This window comes from Rhamphochromis longiceps, linkage group LG23, assembly GCF_057381845.1.
Source record: "Rhamphochromis longiceps isolate RC_006_pf linkage group LG23, R_longiceps_female_GT1.1, whole genome shotgun sequence".
NCBI lineage: Eukaryota > Metazoa > Chordata > Actinopteri > Cichliformes > Cichlidae > Rhamphochromis > Rhamphochromis longiceps.
In genome coordinates this window covers 10,464,730-10,481,950 of record NC_140578.1, presented here as the reverse complement: position 1 = coordinate 10,481,950, position 17,221 = coordinate 10,464,730, and the positions used below count along the sequence as shown (strand labels likewise).

General features: G+C 44.0%; 2 long non-coding RNA genes across 2 annotated transcripts in view; one reads left to right on the top strand and one right to left on the bottom strand.

Moving 5' to 3' along the window:
- Positions 1-11,787: 11,787 nt before the first annotated feature.
- LOC146641321 (uncharacterized) lies at positions 11,788-14,694 on the bottom strand. The gene is made up of 3 exons (XR_014909660.1): positions 14,114-14,694; positions 13,608-13,843; positions 11,788-13,527 (listed from the first exon to the last, which is right to left on the bottom strand). It is a non-coding gene; the product is annotated as an uncharacterized LOC146641321 (long non-coding RNA).
- Positions 14,695-14,930: 236 nt separating this feature from the next.
- Positions 14,931-17,221, top strand: part of LOC146641319 (uncharacterized) — a 28,223-nt gene continuing 25,932 nt past the window's right edge. The window contains exon 1 of the long non-coding RNA XR_014909581.1: positions 14,931-15,013. This is a non-coding gene — a long non-coding RNA (uncharacterized LOC146641319). The remainder of the gene's footprint in view (positions 15,014-17,221) is intronic.

The window sequence follows — 17,221 nt, the reverse complement described above, 5'->3', positions numbered from 1 at the left end:
AACCGCCTGATTGTGTAATGTGTACAAGGAGCTCTGAGAATGCATTTCCAGCCATGCTTTTCGTGGTCGAACTGATGGGATTTATTATCGGAAAAGCCCTTTCTGAGGTTTTTTTCTTGGCAATAAGTTGATTGAAGCTTGTTGGTGGTGAAAATTTAAGGAGGAAGCAGAAGATCTCCTGCAGCATGTGATCAGAACATATTCAGCTCATTTAAAACAAATATCTGCAGATGTGGGAGCACGGAATGATCCATGTTCTTCCCGAAGAAACCAAGAATATGTTCAAGAGGATGCTCAACACCTCACATTTATCTGAAATCAAATCACAGTGATCAGAACAGAGGTTCTAAGAGCTTAGCTCCTGGTCGGCCTTTACTGTCTGCTTAAGTTTTGTAGTTCGCTGCATGAAAATGAAGAAATAAATGAATGCTTTTAATCTGAAAGTCAGAGTTTCTTTCAGCTGAAGCCATTAGCTGTGTCTCAGCGATGTTTACAGAAGAAGATATGAAGCATTAAACTGAGGAGCTCTGGGTGCTTTTGGCTTCGTGCATCCTTGATGCTGATTGATGAATCTTTCATCGTGTCCTGAATCTGAAGCTTCACGCAGACCGAGGAAAAAGTCCAGGAGGAAGCTCGCAGCTGCCAACCAGGCTGCTCAAACGCTGCTTTGTTGTTTTTCTGTCATCCACCAATGAAAAGCAGCGGGAGAAGGTGGTGGTGTGTGTGTGGATGCTCCTAACAGGCCCTCCACCCGCACCGGCCTCCTTTTATTCAGGCTGGAGGTCGGCCATCTTCCCAGCGCCACCCACTGACCTCGAGCTGCTGGAGGACGTCAGCGGCCACTGGGAGCTGTCTGCAGTCAAAAGACTCTGTTATCTGCGTTTCTCGCGGTGAAGAACACACACATCACATTGTTCCTGTGCGAGCTGAGGGTGTGTGAAGAGCGCGACACCACAGTTGAGAGAGCGACCTGCCACCTCCAGCAGGCTGATTATAAAGAGCTGGAGACGCTCAGATGATAAAGTCGCAGCAGCAGATCATCTGTCACCTACGCTCCTGAAGGTTTAAACATCTCTGTGCATGCACGAGTTTATCTCTATCTCACTGATGGAGAGCAGATCACAGGAAGGAGCATACATGTCTTTGGTTTTCAAATCTCCAGGTGTTAAAAATGTATCACTTTTCAAAGTAAAAGCCAGCAATTACTCTAAGGAGCTTGGAAGGAAAGCAAGTGGACTTTGAGTTTGAGAAGACATTTCACCTTCAGCTTATTTAAAATAAACATCTGCAGATGAAACTTAAAGAAGTCCACTCACTTTTTTTCCAAGCTCTTTAGACTACCATGAGCTGGATGACTGAGAACCTACACAGACCTACAATAACTCATTGGATTGGATGTTACCAAAACGACTTTTCTGTGACATTTTCAAAGTAAAATCCCATCTTTAGTTTTACAGAATTAACAGGATACAGAGGAATATCTCAGATTTCCAAAATAAAAGCCCACGTTGTCTAAAGAACTCACTGTACCTTAGAAAAATGGTAAAACCTAATGTAAAAATGTAAATAGAAGCTAGAACACCTTTTGAGCAACCTGAATGGGTCAGAGAGTCACACCCATCCCCCACATTCAGAGCTCTGCAGTGTGGAGGCAGCTGAGCTGGTCCTTGAACACACATCCTGAATCTGAAGTGAAAATACATTCACGCCGTTCCACTCCCCCCGGCTCTTCTCTGCCATGTTTGCCAGCTCTTTCTGCAAACACAGGGAGTTTTCACCTTTTGTATCTTACACATAATTGGATGGCAAGGTGCCCCGCGCCACCCGCTCACCGTTTGCTTATCTTGGCTGGTCTGCCTCATCAGCCTGACTGTAAGCCCCAAGAGTCCCGAGAACAACCAGACTGTGGTGAGGTTTCAGATCTGACACTTCGGTGATGGCGAAGAAAAGCAGCAAAGAAACAAACAAATGCAGAGACATTGCGACCACAAGGTCACGTTTTAAAGGACCACGTTTTAAACCACACAGGACAAACTCAAACTCACTCAACCCCAGTAAGTCCTGCTCCAAGGTTGGTGTTTCAAATATTGAACTCAGTCAGTGTGCAGTGTCCCTGCAGGCAGTCAAACAGTCCAAGGAATGACCTCCTACATCTGCAGGATTACTGCTACTATTTCCTTTTCCTACATCTTTTTCCTTGAAATAGGGAGTTGAAAGTATAAAAAGTATGAAAAAGAGATCTGGAAGTCTCGAGGTAACACTTCCAGAAGCCAAACAACTACAACATCAGTCAGATTTTAGGTATGGGCACCTTCACGCATTAGCGTCTGATGCACACCAAGTCATTTTGTTCTGGGCTGCACCGAGTCCCAGTATCACTGAAACCTAAATAAAAGTTTATGATGTTTTCATCTTTGTGGAGACAGAAGATTTAATCTGCTTGTGTCCTTATAGACATGTGTCACACATCTTTGATGTTTTTTTGTTTTGTTTTGTTTTTTTGTTATCCAGGTAGACAAACTGATCTGGACGATAAAAACTTGTCCAACTACAGTCCAACTACAGAGACACATGCCTCTGTAGTTGGATTCATTGACTTTTAATGCCACAAACACAGAAATCTGATTCCTCAGCCTTTACAGCCCACAGCTCCCAGTCTGTTCCTGCTGATGGTCAGCAGGAAATAAAGAGCAGGTCTGAGAGCGATAGACCCTCTCACTGAAAAACACATCACATGACTGAAATAATAAAATTATGAAACACAACCTTTATAAACACAACCTAAATAACACAACCTAAATAACCAACACGGTTTATCTCTTCATCATCATTGTCATCACCATACGTACGACACAGCTTCCCCCTCCTCCTCCTTTTTAAATCAATTCTGCTCTCACTGCCATCAGCGAGTCGCTTCTACAGGGCAAGGAGCTCGCCTGCCAGCAGAAGCTCCCCCCACCCCCAGCCGGCCAGGCCTGATTTAGTTTTGGCTCCGGCTTTGTTTGGGACGGCGATCCAACATGTTTCTCGCCCATCAATGGAAACATTTGGAAGCGTGACCAAAGGCACGGTCCTGGTCCAAGTCCCTCCCAGCAGGGGGCCCCGGAGGCCCCTCAGGAGCCTGCGCCGCCTCTCTACGACTGTGAGAACACAAACCACACAGGACGAAGCTGACATTAGAAAAATAAGACATACGGCTCGTCACAATAAAGAGAGCAGACCGAAACCCGATTTCACCAAATAATAAAGAGACAAACAGCAGTGTGTGTGTGTGTGTGTGAGAATAACAGAAGGCGTCAATATGTCTGCAATGACACTGTTTGTCTTTGATTTTTAATTTTCTAATTTTTGTGTGTGTGTTTACGTGCATGTGTGTGTGTGTGTGTCTGTGTGTGTGTCTGGTTACATGCAATCAGACTTGACTTCAGGTGTTTTTGGCTGTCATATGCTGTTAAAAGAAATTCTTCTTCTCCTTTCAGAAATCAGTTGCAGCATGCTAACACTGGTTAGCACAGACTTCCTGCTTTGGTCATTTCACAGGTTACAGAGTGAAATGTTAGCTTTGAAGCTGCAGCAGGTTATCTGTCTGTGAAAGACAGGACACATCTAAATCAGTAGAGCTTCAGCTTGCAGCATCTTGGCTAGCTCACCTTAGCAAGACCGTGTTAGCGTTTTTTTGTTGTTGTTTTTTACCTGGTAGCCTAAGCTAATAAGCTAACACTGTCCAAAGAATCTTTTTAATAACTGCAAGAAAATAACGAACCAGCTGCAGGCGAGTTGAGGAACCTTGAGGAACTTTCTTCATCTTCAGTTGGAGATCTTCTTTGCTTCAATGCTTTTTGGCAGCAGTGATGAAATCATGATCACTGAGGCAGTTGTTGTCAAAGGAGCCTTACATAAATCTTTTTATTAGACAGCGTTCATCTCATGTTTTCAAGCTTCTGCTTCACCACAATGACCTGGGGCCTGTTCTTCGTACCGCGCTAAGTGAGTTAGCTGGATGAGATTGTTGACGATTTCGCGTGATCCTGGATCGTTCGGTTCCCCGAAGCCCATCCGGGACTTGCTGTCATAGCAACAGAGCCGTAAGCGTAAACCTGCTGGGGAGCAGGTTTACTTTATGTAAACAGGATTAGATCGCGGCCACGCAGGTATGTCCGCGTCATTCATACGAAAGCAACAGCGATATTCCACCACTGTTTCACCATAAATAAATAACATCAATGTAACTAAAGACAATGCAGCACTTGATCCTTTTATTGATTTCACACAGGTCATTCCCTAAAAAAGGGAAATGTACTATTAACATTCTATTACATGTATGTGATTATTACAGATGTAATTCATATTTCAGAGTAGTAATTGTAAATTACTTCGTGTAATCAAGATGAGAGACCACGGCTATAAAAGCGAAGGTGGATTTGGGAAGCCTGTCGCAGCCATGTCCTGTCCGTTTACGCGAGCAACCCATTGCGGAAGGTGCAAGATTGATAAGGAGAGTCCTCAGAATTCAGCGTATATTGCGGGACAGACAGGATCCTTTAGCTCAGCGCGACAGTGTGCTCATAGAGAGATATCGATTTTCCCGTGAGGGTATTATTCACTTAACCAACTTGTTGACGAGGGGGTGCAGGACCACCACCTGTCTTTTTTTTGCTCTGCCCTTTTCTTGGTTGCTGTTATGAACAAACAAACAGAGTATTCCAGGGTCTCTTTCCAAGAGACGACAAGCAATATAAGTGATAAATATTACCATTCTGTAGAATATTCTTATATTTCACTTTTACTTGTTCCCATGTTCTAGTGGGTCCTGTTGTGGCTCTAATGTGAAAGGGGATATAATATAACATATTATAATATAATATAATGTAATATAATATTGGATAATATGGTGTAATATGATAAATCTACCCTACCGCCTACTGGTGTTGGCCAGAGGGGCCGATGGCGCAATATGGCAGCCTGGCTTCTGTCAGTCTGCCCCAGGGCAGCTGTGGCTACAACCGTAGCTGCCTCCACCAGTGTGTGAATGTGAGAGTGAATGAATAGTGGCATTGTAAAGCGCTTTGGGTGCCTTGAAAAGCGCTATATAAATCCACTCCATTATTATTGTTATTATTGAATTACTTACGAGTTTGATTTGTCAGCAACTTTCTGCCAGCCCTCTCTCCTTGCTTTTGCAGCCTTTGCAGTGTTCCCTTGCGTTTTAATTAAACTCTGAAACTCCTGAAATCCCTCACTCAAGAGTTCTTGCTCTGCTGCCGAAAAATACCGAGCGCGCTCCTTCGACATTTTCGCCGACCAATCAAAGGGTTGCCGATCAATGTTTCTACTATCGATGCGTAGCCCCTGTTGGGCCACCCAGTGATCTCACATTACTTCATCCAGCTATACTAATCGTCAACAACAGGTGTGTTCGGGGAACCGGAATAGCGAGCTCAGAGTTAGCGCGATGATTTGGTCTTGGATGTTTCATTTGATCTTGGATGTAGTAAGCGACGTACGAAGCACAGGGCCCAGAACCCAACAAACTAAATATGAAACAATGTTTGTGGGCCAGCGTTGATCAAAAATGTCGTAGTAAATAAACACTCACAAACTTGGCTGATTACTCTTCTAAGTTTGTATACAACTGAGAAATGTGTCTTAGTGTCATGTTGCAGTGGTACTGTATGGACTAGATGGCATTTCGAGTATATATAATACACATTTCTCTACATAAATATTAATATAAACACACTATAGGAATAAATACTGATTGCGTCCATATTTTAAAATAAGTTCCCCCATCCTTCCTTCCCCGCAGGTAAAGAGTTTGGGTGTCATACTTGACAGTACTCTCTCATTTCAGTCTCACATTAATTACATAACCCGGTCTGCATACTTTAACTTACGTAACATTAATCAACTTCGTTCCTTCCTTCACTCCTCCTCATGCTGCTGCCATCCTTGTCCATAATCTTATTACTTCCCGGATCGATTATTGCAACTCCCTCCTATTTGTTCTCCCCAATAAGTCCCTCCATAAACTTCAACTCCTTCAGTATTCTGTAGCTCAGGTCATAACTCGTGACCATGTCACCCCAATTCTTCAACAGCTTCACTGGTTTCCCATAGAAGCCAGGATAAACTTTAAAATCTTAGTTCTCAGGTTTAAGTGTATTAATAACCTTGCCCCTCCTTATCTCTGTGATCTGCTTCATATCACCGTAGCTTCCCGCTCTCTAAAATCTTCATCTGCCACTCACCTTGTTGTTCCTTCTGCTCGCCTTACCACTACGGGGCACAGAGCTTTCAGTCGCTCTGCTCCTCGGCTCTGGAGCTCACTTCCTTCAGCCTTAAGGAATATAGATTCCCTTCCCTTATTTAAGTCACAACTCAAAACCTACTTAAACTGGTTTACTCGCAAATGTTATTTGAACTAAAATAACAATTCCCTCCACCAGCGTCACCCACTTACTTGCATTTCATGGTATTTGTGGCAGTTTTCCTCCCTCTCTGCAGGAACTTGCAGACCCTGTGATGTTGTGATTTCAGGTTTTCATCTCATACTCATCAGTCAAGAACTGAATGTGCAGCCTCTCGTGGTTTCAGACTTTTAAATGCTTGAGCCCATCAAAACGTAGAAATTGTGTTTTGATCTAGCTTTGCCTCTAGACAAGATGCTGTGCACTTCCACAGAAAGAAAAACACCTCGGCCCTGTGCTCTTCCTCCTCATCCCTCTTCTTCTTCACATCCATCTGCTATGCTTTGGTAATGCTGATGCTTACAAAATCAGAAGAGGTTTCTAAGAAGGCTGACTATATCTGCTGTTACACAGAGAAAATATTCCACAACGAGTCGGTTTTCCATCTGCTGGGATTGATTTCTGATTATAACTCCAAGCAGAGGAATTTCCACTGCAGCTGAAATATCATTTAAAGTGAAGATTTACTGACAAACTCTTTGGCTTGAAGCTCTTTCACAAGCTACAGCTCATTTACAGGGCTGCAAACATGGGCTGCAGAGCAGTTCTGCTTTCTGTTATAAATTCTGTTATATTCTGTTATTCTGATATAGAAATTAAAATAAATATTTACATAAATGCATTTTAAAAACTGAGCAGTAATGTGTCTGCAGAAGTCATTCAGAAAAATCCACATAGAAACAATTTTCTTTGGACTGAGCCCCAGTCGTATCCTTGTGCAGAGACACGTGCACTACCTGTGAATGAAATGCTCCCCAGCTGAGCGTCAGTGTTAGGTAGCTGCATGCTTCTTTTAATCTGGAAGATGAAGAAAGAGGTTTTATTGCTGTGCAACACGCAGCGACCACCATCATTTTAAAGAGGAAGGGTACATCTGTATGACTCAAAAATCCACGCCGGGTGACTCACATCTGCATAAAAAAGCTCTGCAAACCAAACAAAACATCTGTACATGTGACTCTGAGGTGAAGTGAACCTTTAGCAAACAATGCTGACTCCGGCACGAGTTTCCCCTCATCGTGTGGTAACCCTGCAGCTCATGAAGATGAGATGAGAGTGGATCAGTGGTAACACGACGAGGGGGAGGAGGAGGAGGGCCAGCTCACAGCTCTAATAGAGCTGACTGCACTCATTAATTATCTCATTTAAACACTTATTGCCCAGCAGCTGTCTTCTTACAGCAGCAACAGGGGGGAGGACCAAAGAGTCAGCCACTCTGGCTCTCACCTGATCTCCTCAAACTGGGAAACCCATTGCAGCAGGAAGCCCATTAAAACTCAGTCTGCACAGAAATATGACAGATAAGTTGCCGGTGCTCTGATTAGGTTTATTAGGTAATTTTAGGTTGCTCAATCAGAATGCCCACACTTCAGATGGCTCCAGGCCTAGCTGACTGGACTCTTCTTTTGGTTGGTTCAGTGCAGACGAGTTGTTCATCATCACTGCTGAAGCCCACATCCTCCCATGAAGAGAACTCCTCACTTCATAACTGATCTAGTGGAGATTTCAGTCTTCTATTGCTAAGTCTCATCCTAAGTGGCCGTTTCCTGCTGTGGTACAGGTTTGGTCAGAATCAGAGAAACTTAATTAATCCCAGAGGGAAATTCAGTTGTTATAGCAGCAAATATACAACAAAAGACAAGTACTCATATAAAATGAGTGTAGAAACAGAGTCATGATAGATAAATATTGGGAAAAATAGATAAAGATAGAGATATACATATAAATATAAAGGACAAGTATGTTTGCAAATATATGTTGTGGTGTACAAAAGTGATGGTGCACTGAGGTGTGATTAATTCTGTTCCACATGTGTGGACCTGACTCAAGTATATGAATTAAAGAGTCTGATAGCAGCGGGAAGGAACGACCTCCTGTAACATTCCCTCAGACAGTGAGGTTAAAGCATAGGTGTCAAACTCTGGCCCGCGGGCCAAATTTGGCCCGCAGCCTAATTACATTTGGCCCGCGAAGCCATACCAAATTACTATCAGAGCTGGCCTACTGGTATTGTACAGCTAATATATATATTGTTTAGTATTAAGCTTTGCTTGTTCCATATTCAGTTTTTCAGCAAAACGTGTTTGAGTCCATTAGAAAAGATTCATTCTTATATCTGGAGGAATAAATATATTTCAATAAATATTAACGTTAGCCCGCGACTTTGTTTTAGTTTTGAATTTTGGCCCACTGTGTATTTGAGTTTGACACCCCTGGGTTAAAGGAACCTGTTGCTGAAACTGCTCTTCAGATTGTCCAGTGTGTTATGGAGGGGGTGGGAGTCATTGTCCATGATTACCAGCAGTCTTGCCAGCATTCCTACACCGATCACCTCCTCCAGGGTGGCGAGCTTCATGCCAACAACAGACTCGGCCTTCCTGATAAGTTTGTTAGTCTGTTTGCGTCCTTTGCTTTGATGCCTGAACCAAAGCACGCCATAGCAAAGAAGATGGTGCAACAACGGACTGATAAAACATATAGAGCAGCCTGCTGCATACATTGAAGGATATGAGCCTTCGTAGAAAGTAAACCTGGCTCAGAACCTTTTTTGTAGGCAGCGTCCGTGTTGGCAGACCATTCCAGCTTGTCATCGAGTTGAACTCCCAGATACTTGTAGGATATGACTATTTCGACATGGTCAGCTAAAATCAGTGACACTGTAAATCACTTTGTTGACCTATCCATCCACCCTGGCCTCCTCCCTGTAGTTGTCATGTTTAGTCCCGTGGCAGGCAGGAGTACGACCTAAATGCAGGACTCTAAACAAATCAGTGAACTCAGGAGGCAGCTTTAATGCAGTATCAAAAATTCAAATAATACAAACAAGGAAAATAGAAACAAATAAACCAGGAGCACAGAGAAACACACAGCAATTTCTTTTTGGGGGGGGGGGGGGGGGGGCAAGGACCACAGGACAACACACAACAACTGGCACAGAAAACACAGGGCTTAAAAACAGAGGGATAACAGGGGAATGAGACACAGAAGGGAACACAGGTGGGAGTAATCACATACACAAGACATGAAGCAAAACTGAACACACTAAACACTAGACTAGACTATCAAAATAAAACAGGAAACATGAGACACAAGACTAAGATGCAGACTTGACTCTGAGACCAGGAGACATGACTGACTAGACAGAGGGAACATAGTCTGAACACAGGAGATGCACGAACTTAGAGACAAGGACGACTAGACACGAAACATGGAATCCAGGGGAGGTGTAGTAACAAAACCTAAATCCTAGAAACTACAGAAAATAACTATGAAACAAGAAATACAAAGACTATGAAATGAACAACACTAAATCAAAGAACCCTGGGTCCCTGGACCCAGCACTGTGACAGCAGGCTCCTTAGCTTTTAACTTCCTGTTAAAAGGGAATTTTTTCTTCCCACTGTCACCAAAGTGCTTGCTCATAGGGGGTCATATTAGGGGTGGGTTCTGATAATCGATTTATCGATTAAAATTGATTCTGGCTTGGATAACGTGATATCGATTCATTAAAATCCTGAATCGATTTTTTTTATATTAATTTATTTTGCCCGAAACGCCAGAACCTCAGGTTAAACCTCACAAAATTTCAAGAACCACCAAACAGCTAAAACAGTAAATGAGAGCAGGTACACAGATTCTGCACAAAGATGTAAACACAAAGCTCGGACCCGCCGACGGATCAGAATCAGTGAGATGTCGCCTTTCTCACCTGACGGCACGGACACAGTCAGGGCTGAAAGCCAACAGCTCGCTGATTCTGATGTTTTGGCGGGTCCGCGCTTTGTGTTTACATCCTTTTTGCGCTGATTCTAAAGCTTGTTACGCACAAGTCTACCGTTGTTTACAGCGCTGTCAGTCGCTGTTTTTTTCCCTTTTACTTACTTCCGAAAAGAAAACCTAATTTCTGCCGTTCAATAGGCTTCTGAACAAATGTAAACTTTTTAAAATTATACAAAATGCAAAACGCTCAGCTGTGTCTCTAATAAAACCGCTGTAACTTCAGAGGTAATGTCCATATGTTGATTAATGGTTTTCTTTCGTTTTTGATGCACTGCAGAATATTTTTATAAAATCCCAGGCCAGGAAAATCACCTTCATGTTTTTCTGTGTTTTATCTTCAGCTACTTTGACACAAAGGCATCTGCTGTGACGCTCACACCTTTGATAAAGTCTTGCGAGTGTCAGCTTCCTTTTTATAGATACAAAAATATGTAAATGTACTGATCTGAATTATAATATTTCTGACTGTCTGAGGCAAAATTTCCCAGATTTAAATCGAATCGAATTGAATCGAATCGATTCGGGACCTTGTGAATCGGAATCGAATCGATTCTAGAAATCAGTGACGATACCCAACCCTAGATCATATGATTGTTGGGGTCTTGTCTGTATGTATTATTGTAGCTGTAGTTGAATTATTTGTTTTTGTATAATATTTTTTATTGTAATTTGGATAAGAGTTTGTTTAATGGAAGACTTTCTGACGTTCAGGACAGGTGTGGGTTTATGCTATTCCCACAGTTGTGTTTTCTCTCACTTGCGCAGCTCTGAACCCAGAATGGATGACATGTCGTCAGCTGTTTCAGATCTCAGGAGCATGTTCACTGAGGAGTCAGACATGAAGAAAAGTGCTACTCTGTGGTCTTCACTCAGTATTTCAGCCTTTGAGGTGAGCTCCTTCCTTGGGGATCGGGTCCTGTGAAACAAACTGAAGTGTTTAGGAGAGGACAAACTCTGGCTAATGACGCTAATTAAAGGCACTTATTAATGAGTGCGACACAGCTGAGAGTCCCCGGTGATATTAACTGCTATTAATCTGTGCTAATCAGTTCTGTCGCCCGGCAGGAGGACACCCCCTCCCTGCTCCTCCTCTGAGCGGGCCCCTCTGTCACAGCGGTTAGCGTGGCGTGCTAATCACGGCGGGCCTCCATATTGTAGTCCCCAGTGAGCAGGTGGTGCGAGTCACAGGCGATGACTGATGAATCTGCACGGGCGCTGCAGGCGGGACCTCAGCGAGCCATGCTGCCTTTAACCGCTCAAATATGTCCGATTTACATCCGCTTTCACATTTCAGAGCTAGTCTGACCTGGAGCAGCGGAGGACTCTGAAACAAGCTCCCGTGGCTGCGCTCCAGATTCGATTTAAATATTTTAGAGCAGCCTGCAGCCGGGACTCTCTTCACATTAACGCTCGACATATTTTGTGTTTCCTCTCAGCCGTGCGATGTGGCACAGGGACACCGCCCCTCTACGACTTTAATGTCATCACTTTAACTCGAACTGCTCGTCGGAATCACGGCGACAAAGAATATCCACTCAGATTATGGAAATCAGTTTTTAACAATGGAATAATTCATGAAACGGAATTTAAACACAAAGCTACACAGAAAGATGAACTGTGGGGAAAGAGCTCCATTCGTTTAGAAAGGACAGAGAACTTCAGCAAAGACTGACAATTACAAACTTCGTGTGCGCTCACAGTCCCAACTCTGACTTAAACCAACAGTTAACATGGTCGAACCAGTGGCTTAAAACGTGGTCACCATACGACGGCACAAACTGTGAAGCGACACAAAGCAAGACACATGAGTGAATTACTGCAGCGCAAAAATACATGCTTTGTATAGGTGACATATGGCTGCTGACTGATTTGCTCACTAAGAAAAGACGGCCCGTCAGCATCCATGCACAGAGTGTCATTTCACCACAGCCTGATTCTTAAATAACAGTTTCTATCTCTCGGCGTTGCCTCTGTGTTCCCGGCATCATCGTGTTTAAAGAAGTGGTACTCTCTTAGCTCGGTCGATTGGTTCCTTTTGTTCTCATCAATAGAAGAACATCCATCCAGATTACCTTCACCAGGCATGCCGAGCCTCTGGTGAACATCTCCAACATCCACACAGCAAAAATGAGTCTGCTGGGTTATTGTGTGGATCTGGATCAGCGTTTCATTTCAATGCTCTAGTGGCTAAAAAAAAAGCTCCTAAAATCAGATGCTGAGGATAAAACAGTGCAAATTCTTTGAGTACCAATAAACTGATTAGTGAGGTTGTTTGAATTAAGTTGAACACCAAGTATTCACAAAGCTTTCCTCCTGCTCCATCCTCCTATGATGACAGAATTTCTGGGTAAAGTTTGGACTGAACCATTCTAGAAACGACCTCTTCCCCTCTTTTTTCTTCACGTCAGGAAACTGTGCACACACACAGGAGTGTTTGTAACCTTCAGTGGTGTTTCAGAGTTCAGTGAAGGCGGATGTGGGCCTGGATAATGATGTGAGATTGAACAAAAGCAGCGAAAAGGCCCGTGCAGAACAGCTCGAGTCCAAACACAAACATTTTTAAGATGATTTCATGTTTCTCTTTGAAACCGAGCAGCTGATGTTCAGTGAAGCACTGCGAGTGTCTCCTCGCTGTTTCCGTTCTTAAAACTTAATCTGAGATTTTAAACGGAAGCCCCAGGCTGAGCTCCGAACGGAGTCATGTGACCGCACACCCTCACTTTACCTTCAGACAGATCGGGGTGGTCCTGGCTCTGAGGATCTGCTACATGATCAGATTTCAGTACTCCAGGCAGAGGAGGAGGGGCAGATGATGATGAAGAACTCCTGACCCAAGGGCGGGGGCCCTCTGCAAGAATGGAGCGAAGCATCCCGGGCCGAAAAAAAAGCTTTGTTTTCAGTCCACTGACCGCCAGCCCCGCCTCGCTCCTCCTTAATGCCTGTGTGCAGAGGAGAGGAGCTCAGGAGCAGCAGGAGAGGAGTGATAACAAGGAGGAAGTGCTCTAAGCCTCAGAGAGGCTTGGATGGGGTGTGAAAAGCTGTTTTGTTGGAGGAGCGCTGTGTCGGGGTCCACGGGGGGGAGGCCGCTCACTTTGTTAATCTGCGCCCGGCAGGAAAGGCTGACGGACGCGGTGCCAAGAAGGAGCCAGCAGGCCACAGACTGCGAACCTTCACAGGCTTGTCACGGGGTGCTCCGCCCACACTTCAGAGTCCTTCTATAAGAAAACAGGACTCTGAAGTGTCCCACCCCCCGCTGCCAGCTCTCTTTAATCAAACACATCTGCAAAAGAAGCACAAAGAAAGACATGAGCTGACGGAGGCAGCACACCTGCCAGGATATGAGCTGTGTTAAAAACACACCTGGAGAGTAGGTGGCACCATGCAGCTGTCACGCCGACTTATCTGACACTTAAAGAGAAGAAAAAGCCCTGAAAACAGTGAATCAGGGAGCAGGAAGTATCAGGTCATCGTGGTGTCGGTCTCTTTACTCCCCAGAACCAATGAGCAGCGAGCTGATGGACATCGTGATGTGCACGGCAGAAAACAATCAATGCATCACCAATGATGAGTTTAGATGATCCATGTCTTTCCAAACCCTGAAAAACAAAACCTTCATGATTCAGTGTCAGGTTCTCGATCACAGCGGTCCGAGCTTCTTGGCCCGATCTTTGCAGACAGTCCTTACACCATCCACACCATCATGCTCATTTCTGACATCATTCCAATTTTTCCTTGTAAATGTTTAATTTTATAGCCAGTGACTTTTTCCTTTTAAATTTTTGTTGTAATAAATTTTTGAGTTTTTCAAACATTTACAACTTAAATGTTATTGTGTTTTTAGTTTTTGCACCTCCAGGCCACCCTACCTGATCCATACAGGGACGACACATATTGGGAAATAAAGCAGGAGGATGCTTTACTCTTCCACAGCTGGAGTCAGGACCACAGGTGGGGTGAAGATGGAAGCAGTTACCGTTTTCTTTTAAATGCGAGTTTCTCAAACAGAAAGTTTTTTTTCTTGGAATAACCGCCCTTCATTGGCCCTGATACGTCTTCACAGGAAACAGATCTGTGTGACGGGATTCAAATCCAGAGCTGATGCAGAACAATGCACTCCTGATCTGATTTTTTCTTTTTACTTTAAAGCGTGGATTACGTTGCCTCTGCTGCAGCTGAAACCTCTCTGTGTAAAATCATTCCTACACTTGGTGGAGCAGGTGAAGGACACCTGAAGGTCGGAGTTATTTGCAGAGTTGGGTGCCACACACATCTGCATCGCCTCTCATTAAAAACACCACAGAGGGACTGGAAGAGTGTCAGAGCTGCGCGCCAGGCCCTGGAGGAGGCGGCGAGGCTCGAATCACAGCGGCAGAAGCTTCACGTTGGAGCCTCCAGTCGGACATCTGCTGGGGGGGTTGGTCAACATATGTTCCCACAAAGACGACAATCTGATCTCCCTCCAATTAAAAAAAAAACCTTGAGAATAACACGAAACGCAGCGAGCTCAGTCAATGTTGCAGAGGTGGTGAAGGATGAGGCTGAGGAAGAGGAGGAGCTGCGGCTTCCCGTCTGGACTCGTTCATGTTCTCCAGAGGGGCACCCAGGTTACTGCTACAGTTCCAGTTTACAGAAGTCCCCTAAACGCATCACACACAGATGCTCTAGAAAGAGTCTGAATGACGACAGAGAGTGACCAGCGACACTGAACTGAAATCAGCTGAGGCCATGGAGGCCGCCCCACCACAGACCACAGCTCGAGATTTTTGGTCTGTTATTTTAAATGCATTAATAATGATTGTCAATATAAACCATGCAGTCAAGGTTAGAGAAAGATCTCTTACAACCTGCACAGGTGACTTCATGTTTTATACAGTCTGTGGTCAGGACAGCGTTAGCTTAGCTTTTTTTTTTATTGTTTTAAGAATTTAAAAGTTATGCTTGATGAAAACCTGAAGATTCTCGATGGTCTCACGCTTGGCAGGAGCTGGTTAAATATCCAGCCTCCTGGTTTCTCCTCTCAGAAACTCTCGCTGCAGATAAAAACCCTCTCTCTGTCTTTGATCGTCCCCGCTGCCGTTAAACTGGTTAGCGTGGCGATGTGATGCCCAGTGGCAGCAGCCCGGGCTCGCTGGGCTCCACTGTGGGCCGATCACATTAATTATGCTAAGCAGCAGTCAGAGGCGGGGGGGGCAGCAGCATTGTTCTGCAGGAGATAAACTCATGGCTGATGGCATTCACAGATCACAGCCTCCAGTCGGCCGTGGTAACCGCACGAGGCGGGCAGGTCGAATTTAAAATGGAGGCCGGAGGGAGGGAGCATTAGCATGAACCTTAGCAGGGGAGACGCAGTGTTGTGGCACCTTCCAGCTTGTTCCATGAAAAACATCATCGTGGTTAAACATGCAGCGGCGGCTGGAGGTGAGAGGCTGAGTGAGGAGGCGGAAGGGAGGAAGAAACATGGCGGGAAACAGATTCAATAAATGAGCTGAAAAGAAGGCAGGAACACAAAAAACCCCAAAAAAGAATGGAAGACATGTAAAATATGAGAAATGCTTAGTTATACACAAGAGACAAACAATAGTCAAGTCAACTTTATTTATACAGCACATTTAAAGGACACCAAGTGTCGGTCAAAGTGCTAAACAGAGGGATAATATAATCAAATAAAAGAATTAAAGTGGATAAGATGAAAAACATAAAAAACATCGTAAGACATCCATATATATTTGTAAAAATATATATGTACATGCAAAATGCACATACATATACAAAAGTGAACATAAAATACGTGTATACGTATACATATACATACATCATCCAATGAGATAAAAGAGCAGAATAGCTAAAACAGAATAACAGTGGTGTCAAAGAGATCCGAAAGCCCTGGAAAATAGGTAGGTCTTCAAATTTGATTTGAAGCTTTCCAAGGAGGAAGAGGATTTTATAAAAGAGGGAAGACTGTTCCAGAGTCTCGGGGCGGCAATGGAGAAATGCCCTGTCAGCTCTGGATTTTAACTGGGAGCATGGAACCAGTAAAAGAATCTGACTGAAAGAACGCAGAGTTCGAGTGGGTAGGTGCAGGCTAAAGAGATCTGAAATATAACCTGGGGCCAGACCATGGAGAGCTTTAAAAACAAATAAAAAAACCTTGAAATCAATTCTATATTAAACTGGCAGCCAATGTAAAGATGCAAGTATTGGAGTAATACTCTCTCTCTTTCAGGTATCCGTCAGGAGCCTTGTGGCTGCATTTTGAACAAGTTGCAGGCGGGACAGGCTTGATTGACAAACGACTAAATAGAGAGAGTTACAGTAGTCGAGATGTGATATGAAGGGATGGATAACGATTTCCAGATCTTTAGATGACAGGATATCTTTTAGTTTAGAAATGCTCCTGAGCTGGAAAAAACTGCCACGAGATACTGAATTTATTTGTTTGTCCAGCTTGAGGGTAGAATCGAAAATGAAACCATGATTTTTTACATGGGGGTGTACTTTAGCTGATAGTCGGCCCAAGTTCAGCTAAAAGCTGAACACCTTCAGTAGAGCAGACTTTGTGCTGTGGAGGGCTCTGAAACCAGACTAATATTTATCCTGAATACTATACTTTACCACAAATAAAACAAGATAGTTGCCATAGGCTAACGTTAGGTTTTAAAAAAGGACTTACTTCCAGATGTTTCTTTAGGTTGAAGTCTTTCGATGCAGCTTGGTTGCTTGCAAAGAATGTTTGCATCGCACGGTCAGATTTTGCCCATCCTTTTCTTCTTTATTCGCTAGCTGGGCCCATGTCCTCATTTAGGTTTGACAGCGTTTTAGTAGGTAAAAGTGAATGCTTTGACATGAATTGAGCTGCGGTTTGGGAAAGGCCTCGAATGAACAGCTTGCAGAACTAGGGGGAACCTTTATAGATGACAACCAGAAGGAGCGTGTTTGGAGGGGTGGTTCCGCTCCTGAAATTCTGATACATAATC